We start from the raw sequence: 9,999 nt of genomic DNA, 5'->3' as shown, positions 1-9,999 counted from the left end.
TCCTGGTGTCATTTAGGCTCACCTTTTGTGCGATATGCGCCTCGTTTTGCTATGACGGGTCACATTCGGTCTGCTTCCTTCTGTCTAATCTCTATCACCACCAGGTCGCTTTTCGAAGGGAATAGAACTTCAAATGTGCCTCTTTGCCGCTTTGCCGCCGCCCCCCCCCCCCCCCCCCCCCCCATTCCACCTCCCCTAAGACCAAAAAGAGAGCTACTCTCATGCCTGTCATGAAAGACATTGTCACAACCAACTATTCGTCACACTAAGAAGACAAACAGACGGTGACAGATACTCTCAGAAAGATATTTCTGAATATCCTGACTCCTGAGAGGTGATAGAGATAAATTACCAGGGGAAGGAGTCTGATCTGAGGCCAAGTATTACTACCCGGGCGGGTTGGTACATGTACCCGGGCGGCATTTTTTTAATGAAGATTTGGCGCCAAATATTACTCATTATGATGACGTCATCTGGTCCAATCCGGTCATCACGCCGTCGTCTGACCAACACACGTGGAAGATTCAGCGATGCGGCGGGTTCAAAACTTCTCTTTTAGTCCTTCATTTTACTTCTATTTCGTGAATAAAGACATATTATGGAAGGTAAGTTCATCGATTAGATATCGAAGCTCATCTATATTCCGATTTTTTTAGGTTTTTTGCGTTATCGGGGTAATAATAAGGAGTTTTCTGCAGATGATTTCGGCAAAGTGATTGCAGCGTTGCAGCTGCTGCGCGAAGATTTTTTCATAAAAAAAAACATCGATTCAGTGTTCCATGATTCTCATCAGAGTGCCTAAGCCAGATATTCATGTTCTAAATGTAATTCTGCATCTGATAAACTGAAGTATGTGGAGATATTGATCATATATTTTAGTGAAAATCGTATTGAAACTGACCAGTCCAGTGCGATAACTGAATACAATGTGTCGGTAGCCATTTTGCGTGCACAGGCCACAGCTAACCATGTGCCGTGTATTCGCTGTGTGCATGAATGACATGCAATGCATGAATGCGAGGCATTTGATTTTCGTGGAATCTAGCAGGGAAGGACTGTTTCTTGCGGAGGACTACAGACGCCACAGAAAATAGAGTTTGGTCAGATTTCAGATGTACCTTGGTCTCACAGTCACAACCACAAATAGGTGCTCATATTTCTGATGTTCCTAGGTCAATGTCACAACCAGAAATCAATTCTGGTGTACAGGTTGACAGGTCTATGTCACAACCACAAATATATCTCAGTACGGATTTCAGATGTCTCTTGAAGATGGATATGGGTCAATTGTCACAACCACCAATAAATTTTGGTGTTCAGATGTCCCTTTTAGACAGGCTCACACACACAAATAGGTGTTCAGGTTTCAGATGTCCCTTGATGACAGGTCAATGTCATAACCCCAATATATCTCTGTATGGATTTCAGATGTCCCTTGAAGTTGGCTCATTTCACAACCACCATAGAGTTCGGTGTTAAGGTGTTTCTTTAAGACAGACTCAAAAGCACAAACAGGTGTTCAGATTTCAGATGTCCCTTGAAGACAGGTTGATGTCACAACAAATATATTTCTGTACAGATTTCAGATGTCCCTTGAAGACCAGTCAATGTCAAAACAATAAATATATCTCTGTACAGCCACCAATAGATTTCAGTATTGAGATGTACCTTTAAGACAGGCTCACAACCACAAAAAGGTGCTCAGATTTCAGTTGTCCCTTGTAGACGGGTCAATGTCATAACCAGAAAGATCTCGAGCGTTCAGATCTTAGATGTACCTTGAAGACAGGTCAATGTCACAACAACAAATATTTGAGCGGTTTGCAGATGCCCCTTGAAGTTGGGTCAATGTCACAACCACCAATAGATTTCAGTGTTGAGATGTGCCTTTAAGATAGGCTCATCATCACAAATAGGTGTTCAGATTTCAGTTGTCCCTTGAAGGCGGGACAATGTCACAACCAGAAAGATCTCTGGTGTTCAGATTTTTCTTTTACCTTGAGGGTCAATGTCACAACAACAAATATATCTCTGTACAGTTTTCAGATGTGCCTTGAAGACCAGTCAATGGGTGATATGAATAAAGGCTAGCGAATGCTTTTACTTCAATTTTGTACAGAAAGGCCTAGTGTAAATGTACGCGGAGTTTTAGAAAAAAGCATTTGCTAGTCTTTATTCATATCACCCATTGTCACAACAACCAATAGATTTCAGTGCTGAGATGTGCCTTTAAGACAGGCTCACAACCACAACAAATCTATATGTTCTGATTTCAGTTGTCTCTTGAAGACAGGTCAATGTCACAACCAGAAAGATCTCAGGTGTTCAGATTTCAGATGTCCCTTGAAGACCAGTCAATGGGTGATATGAATAAAGACTAGCAAATGCTTTTATCTAAATCTTCATGTACATTTACACTAGGCCTTCCTAAACAAAACCGGAGTAAAAGCATTTGCTACTCTTTATTCATATCACCCATTGTCACAACAATAAATATATCTCCGTACAGCCACCAATAGATTTCGTTCTGAGGTGTACCTTTAAGACGGGCTCACAACCACAACATATATGTGTTCTGATTTCAGTTGTCTCTTGAAGACTTGTCAATGTCACAACCAGAAAGATCTCAGGTGTTCAGATTTTAGATGTCTCTTGAAAACAGGTCAATGTCACAACAACAAACATCTCTGTACAGATTTCAGATGTCCCTTGGAGTTTGGGTCAATGTCACAACCACCAATAGATTTCAGTGTTAAGATGAGCCTTTAAGACTGGCTCACAAACACGAATAGATGTCACAACCAGAAAGATCTCTGGTGTTCCGATTTTAGGTGTCCTTTGAAGAAAGGTCTATGTCACAACAACAAAATATATCTCTGTACAGATTTCAGATGTCCCTTGGAGTTTGGGTCAATGTCACAACCACCAATAGATTTCAGTGTTAAGGTATCTCTTAAGACCGGCTCATAACCTCAAATATGTGTTCAGATTTCAGTTGTCCTTGAAGACAGGTCAATGTCACAACCAGAAAGATCTCTGGTGTTCCGATTTTAGGTGTCCTTTGAAGAAAGGTCAGTGTCACAACAACAAATATATCTGTACAGATTTCAGATGTCCCTTGGAGTTTGGGTCGATCTCAACACTGAAATCGACATTGGTGATGAGCCTATCTTAAAAGATAGGCTCATCACCACAAATAGGTGTTCAGATTTCAGTTGTCCCTTGAAGACGGGTCAATGTCACAACCAGAAAGATCTCTGGTGTACAGATTTTAGATGTCCCTTGAAAGCAGGTCAATGTCGCAACAACAAATATATATCTGTACAGATTTCATATGTCCCATGAAGACTAGCCAATAGATTTCAGTGTTGAGATGTACCTTTAAGACAGGCTCGAAGAAACCAATAGGTGTTCAGATTTCAGTTGTCGCTTGAATATAGGTCAATGTCACAACCAGAAAGATCTCTGGTGTTCAGATTTTAGATGTCCCTTGAAGGCAGGTCGATGTCACAACAATGAATATATATCTGTACAGCCACCAATAGATTTCAGTGTTGAGATGTATCTTTAAGACGGGCTCACAACCACAAAATAATAGGTGTTCATATTTCAGTTGTTCCTTGAAGACAGGTCAATGTCACAACCAGAAAGATCTCCGTTTTCAGATTTTAGATGTCCCTTGAAGGCAGGTCAATGTCACAACAACAAATATATCTCTGTACAGATTTCAGATGTCCCTATAAGTTCAGTCAATGTCACAACCACCAATAGATTTCAGTGTTGAGATGTTCCTTTAAGACAGGCTCACAAACACACATAGGTGCTCAGATTTCAGTTGTCCCTTCAAGACAGGTCAATGTCACAACCAGAAATATCTCTGATGTTCAGGTTTCTATTGTCTTCTGAAGACAGGCTAATGTCACAACCAGAAAGATCTCTGGTGTTCAGATTTAAGATGTCCCTTGGGATGATCGTGCGATTCTCTAAATTGGTGCAAAGGGATTCCTTTAACTATTGCATGCTGCAAAAATTTCTGCATGTTTCCACTGCATTGTGAGATACACTTTGTTATTCATTTTTTTAAAATAGAATTTATATTTTTAATTGCAGACAGCCTAAAGATGTTTCTCAAGCAAGTGTAATTACAAGTATTGAACTATGGATTCATTCACTTCCAATACCATTCCAATGTCCGAGAATTAAAAGCAGGACCCAATCTAGAGAATAGTGAGGTAAAACTTCAATTGATTCAAAATTGAATCCTTGCCTCCTTCCCAGTTGTTGGGTGTCAAAGACAGACTTTGTATAAAAGGGTGATGAAAAATTGTACCTAAGGAGAACTGTGCACTTGGTTCCAAAGACAAGACTAGGTACATTATATAAAGAAATGTATACACCCATAGAATAGAGAGATGGACATGAAGGAGCTTCAGAATGTTCTTCTTTGTCTTTAGTTTTCGCTCAGGACTTTGAGAGTTTATTTTCCTGGGAGTATTCCTCTTCCTTCAGAGGCGGGATGCACGCTTTTTTATGCCACGCCAATTGGGTTTATTGGCCAAGTAACTCGGTGTTTTGCCAAAAATTATTTCAATGTTCAACTTAAAATTTTGAATTGTTTTATTGCAGACTGGCTGGCCAAAGATGTTTCTCCTTGTATGATGATAAGTCCTGAGCTATGGATGCACTTCACCTAACCGTCTTCCCCATTCCTAGGAAGGATCAATTTACATGTGAACAAATGGAGGTAACAAATTTAAAAGTGTCTTTTCTCCCTTCTTAAATAAAATGTAAATTTTTGTGGGCTGTGAAAATTTACTGTTCTTTCAATAACAAGCCTGGAGTAATGGCCTTGTTCCTGTTATCGTACCTACATATCTCATTATGTGGGTGTAGCTCTGTCTGCTGATGCCTTGATGATACTGCAAAGGAAAATAACAAATACAAGGTGATGATCGACAAAGATGAGATCTGTGTTGTGTCCAAAGAAACTGAGGATGCAGGTGTCTTCCAGTTGCCACCAAATACAAAATGGGAAAAGAGTAGAAGACCATGCTTTACAAGCAGAGGAATACCACATCTGTTTACAAACTGAGGTGGTTAGCCTTGTGCCAGATGGATTTGGATAAAAAAGGACAAAGACACTGCCCATCACTGGGCTGTTGCCTGTGGGTGTCGGCCCCTGTAGTTGAAAATCAAGTTGTTCAATTCCTTGTAATAAACAAAATGGTCTACTTCTGCAGGATCAGCATTGAAGATGAACGCACAAGAGGAGGGATGAAAACAGTGACTGGCTGAGATGGTGGCATCCAAGCTGCGGTGTGGACAACTGTTGAGAGACTAAGGCCAAGCATCTCTGGTAGGGTATTGCTTTGGTTCGCATTGACAACTTGGTGAACTTTGTGAGCTGTATGTGAACATCTTCCCCACAGTTTTTGGAAAGACCATGCTCCATCCATCGTGGGACAAACGGCCTCAATGCATCTCTCCATTTCTCTTGGTATTTTCCTGACCAAAAGAAAGACTCATCTCACTCAATGAGGCTGTAGTCCTCCTTTCCCATGTGGTCCTTGGGAAATCGGGATTCCTGTGCCCTATAGTGTCATATTCTGGTTCTAGGCGAGCTCAACTTTGGAAGCTCCAAAAGTAATACAGTAGAACCTCTATCATTATTAAGGACACCCTTGGGACAGACAAATGCTGTCCTTAATAGAGAGGTGTCCTGATTGGAGAGGTTGAATTGAAGTGAAACAACCAATTTGGGGACAAGAACTCATGTCCTTAACAGAGAGGTTGTCTTTGATAGAGAGGTTGTCCATAATAGAGAGGTGTCCACTAAGGGAGGTGCCACTGCTAGTCTTAATTGTTTACCTTCTGTAGGTCCACGAAAAATCCTTGTAATTTAAAACAGATTTGATTATGGTCAAGGGTGTATTTCCAATAGAAGTGTAGATCTCATTCTGGTAAGGTAGGCACCATCTTTGGTCAAAGGATCTTGCCTGTGGTTTGCCTATAATTTACATCTACTACAATTCTAATACTTCGAGTTCTTTTTCAGACTGTTTCAAGATTAGGGACTTTGATGTCACTCAGCTGTCCAAGAGAGATCCGACAAAATATTACAGAAGAAAAAGATGCAGCGGTTTGGTTTGGCATGGCTAAGTATCCACCGACACACTGTCAAAAAGGGGGTGGCGACTTATGTGCCTCCGAGACATGGAGTTAAATGTCAGCTTGTTGAGTGATAAATTCAGCAGTCAGTTTGAAATGATTTCGTGCCTGTGATCTAAGGCACAGTGATACTGCTGCTGAAACAGCAATGCCAGGCATTGGACTTGAGAGAGTGATACCTTGCCACCACAGGAACAATATTAAGAACACTTCAAAATGTAAGAAGCAGAAATTTCACCAAAAATCAATATTATCTGGTTACAAATGTGTTCTAATTTAAGTTATTTTTTAGCCAACATGGTTTCCAAAAAGATGAGATGGGTAGACGCAACATAAAAACATGGGAGTGTCTGTCTGTACACAGCTGCACAGTTTAAGAAGAGCAGGGCAGAGAACTGCTCCAGGCGAGAATATTTCTGGTACGGTAAATGATTATTGTAGGCCCTAAGCTAGTCAAAAAAAACTGTAAACAGCACTTGACTTTCATGATCATCATTTGGTGCAAGAAAATAGTATTTTGTTGAGCCCCTGCTGACCTGCTTGCCTTTTCAATGCATATGAATTGAACAAGAATCTGTGGCCCTAGATTTTACATGAAGAAGTTTTGTGGGTGGAAAAATTCTTCCAGGTCAGCAGTAATATGCAATCCTGTGCAGCTTGAAGTGAGAGGAATGTCTGTGGACCTGGCTGAATAAAAAAATCTTCATTCCTGGTGACATCATCTTTGGAAAATTGATAACTAATGTCACCATTGCGTCACTCACCAGATTCATGATGTCGGACAACGTCATGACGATGCGATTTCCTTGATCTTTCGATCATTCATGTTGCCTTAGTCTAAGGCTCATCTTTACCATATAAGCCACCAATACATGGCTTAATTTAGATATATATGAAGACCGAATATTGAGCGTCACGGTACACAAGCATGGCCTGATTGGTAGTACCGCGATGCAGTTGTCGTTTGAAATAATCACTGCTTCTGTGGCGACCGTGATCAGTTTTTGTTTCATTTTAGGGGGTCTGTTCATTCGCCACGTTTTGCTAAATGTGCCATATCAAGCACGTTTATCATCTCGCCTGGATAAAAACTGGTGCATCATTATCAGTTCTATTTTGGCTGTGATAGATAGGCTCCAAGATAGATACTTTTCCGCGCTCTCTAAAAAGGCGTCCCATAATTTTAATGGGTCCTCCCGAGAAGCCATTTTCATGGCATGTGCAAACGACATCATAATTTTGGCAGTGCGACATCATAAATCTGGCAAGTGACGCAATGGTGACGTTAGCTGAATTTATCATCTAGAATAAAAAAAATTTAATGAAAACTATGGTCCTCCCCAGTGCCTCCACCTGATGACCCAGACTGGACAAGAGCATAGGTGATCATGCAAGCAAGGTATCATACAATTGTCCTACCGGAAAACAAGCCAAACACCACTGCCAAGATTGACTGGGATCGGCTGACCACACCAGTTTGCAGACACAGATGACAATCAGTGGTGTTTTCCAGGGGTAAGTAATAAGTCAGAAAGTTAAGAACAGATTTTAGTCATAACACTGGTCAAGTGCTGTCCTGTTGTGTTCCTTTAACAGAAATTTTTACATTCTAAATAGCTGTTAGTAGTGCTGGCAAGTTCCTGGCGGATAAGGTTGCAGAGTGAACTGCAATCACTGTACAATGTCCTTGTGCATTTGACAACCCCCTCTTAGTAAGCCAGAGGCCTTTCATGGAGCTGTTTCTAAAAACTCTTGTCTTTGTAGAAGAATTCATTAAAATCAAAAGAATTATTTTCTTATTTTCAGCACCTCAAAAGGAAAACCACTGGTAATTGAAGCTGGTAGATCACCGTGACATCTCTCGTAAACAAGCTGGGTTATGGACAAGGATCACATCAACCAAGTTCAAATGTCTTGAACACGATAGGGCCCCTTCCATACTGACTGGAAAAGACATCTGTCATCTTTGGTTAGTACATGATCAAGGGTATCTACAGTTTCTTTGCTGGGAAAAATGGAAAGCAGTGGAGTTCAACAATGGTGTGACAACATTTCCTGTCCTTGCCAAGGACCTAAATATTTGATGATATCATTCCGTCATATTGCAATGTCCACAATCATTTTATTGTCATCTTTTGATGACTGTCGTTAATTGTAGAGCGTATTTGATAAGACCGGCCATTTGGGATCAAAGTCCCTGTCCGTGATTGAGAGCAGCTCAATCATCAATCGCGTGCAGACCATTTGGCTTTACAGCGTGCCTGGGTTAAACATTGCCGTGGGAAACACTACGGTTATAAATGGAAAGGAGGAGATCATTGAAATCGCTTGACAGAAAACTGTGCTGAACATCTTTTTCCTTTACTCACGTTCCGTGCTTATCATTATTTCAGCTTTGGTTCACCAGTTATACAGAATATGCAGGACATTGTGAACACCGAGAATATCACGAAGAACTGAGTGGTGCCGAAAATACCTGAAGATTTACTTTTTCAGCTAAGAATGACTTTGTAGGCCTAAAGGTTTAGAAGTTATACCTAAATTCCTCAGGACTATCGACTTACTCCTAAGGTAGTCTGGAAAACATTTCATCTTGGATGCAGAGAAAGAGTGTACAGTAGAACCTCTCTATTAAGGACACCCTCGGGACTGACAAGTGCTGTCCTTAATAAAGAGATGTCCTGATTAGAGAGGTCAAATGAAATGGAAACAACCAATTTGGGACCAAAACAAGTGTTTTCCTTAGTAGAGAGGTGTCTCCTAAGGGAGGTTCTACTGTAGTTACATTACTTATTAGTTAGTTTTAGTGTTAGTTTTCACTGTTGAAGGATACAGACACAGATGTGAATCGGCAGTGAAGGTGACCTTTTCAAGTGAGGAACCAACGTCTTGGTATTGCAGCCACTGTAGCTTAGGTAGTATAGTGACCTACATGAAGTTGTTTTCAGTTATGGAAGTCCATGGGGTTAGTTGCATTTAACCTTGACTCTGTAGGACTGGGTCCATTGAATGTAACAAAAATAATCGATGCCTATTTACAAATGAAATGAAGAGTCTGCATTTTGGTGCAACTCCATATAACTGTGGTGATTTCACTCTGAACTTGTGACACTCTGATCGATCTGAAATAATCATTATCCCGCCCCTCTGGGAAAAATTTGCAGCCAGATTGCACCATTTCCTGTAACCGTCTGAGAGAAGGCGATGTCAGGGGTGCATGACGGTGGTTAAACCTATTGCGAATGGGCAGCACAATTGGGTGTAGGATATTCGAAAACCATTGCACACTCCTGAATCTGCGGTGGGTTGGTACCCCACGCTACGTAAGGAGTAGGTTGACGGGTAAGACTTGGTCCACGTGAATGGGTCGTGCCTTAAAAATGATGAGAAGTTGCGAATTGACGCCCTGTGAAGTGTCCTTCGACCAGCTAGTGCTAATCCGGTCACTGTCTCCAGGTCACCATGCCTCGGTCAATGAGCGGGCGAAGCACCCAATGGCTCCGTCAGGAGTACATCGTCAACTTCAGCCCGTAGTCAAACCGGTACACGCACAAATATCTTAGTTGAGAGTGGGGGACATCAGTAAAGTGCTTCTCATCGGGGTAATACAGTACCACTGTATACAATGACCCCATTTTTTGTTGGATTCATTTCCACTGAGGAGTGGTCGATAATGAGAACATCAGGCCAGTTTGATGGTCACCAGTCCAGAGGGAAAATACCTGATAGTTATGTGGCTTTCCATTGAACTGTATACTCTTTCATGTTGTTTGGAAATTAGCGTTGCTAGTTGCATGTCGCATTCATTGGCTATTGTAATGGGCAGAAAGA

The 9,999-nt window shown here is 41.2% G+C and overlaps 1 long non-coding RNA gene across 1 annotated transcript; it reads left to right on the top strand.

Moving 5' to 3' along the window:
- Positions 1-523: 523 nt before the first annotated feature.
- On the top strand, positions 524-9,245 carry LOC135491200 (uncharacterized). The gene is made up of 8 exons (XR_010447785.1): positions 524-605; positions 4,111-4,232; positions 4,627-4,744; positions 5,241-5,356; positions 6,056-6,587; positions 7,513-7,683; positions 7,975-8,137; positions 8,562-9,245. It is a non-coding gene; the product is annotated as an uncharacterized LOC135491200 (long non-coding RNA).
- The last annotated feature ends 754 nt before the right edge of the window (positions 9,246-9,999 follow it).

Source organism: Lineus longissimus, chromosome 7, assembly GCF_910592395.1.
Source record: "Lineus longissimus chromosome 7, tnLinLong1.2, whole genome shotgun sequence".
NCBI classification, from domain to species: domain Eukaryota; kingdom Metazoa; phylum Nemertea; class Pilidiophora; order Heteronemertea; family Lineidae; genus Lineus; species Lineus longissimus.
Note: the sequence above shows the minus strand (reverse complement) of the source record. Positions and strands in the feature narration are given on the sequence as shown.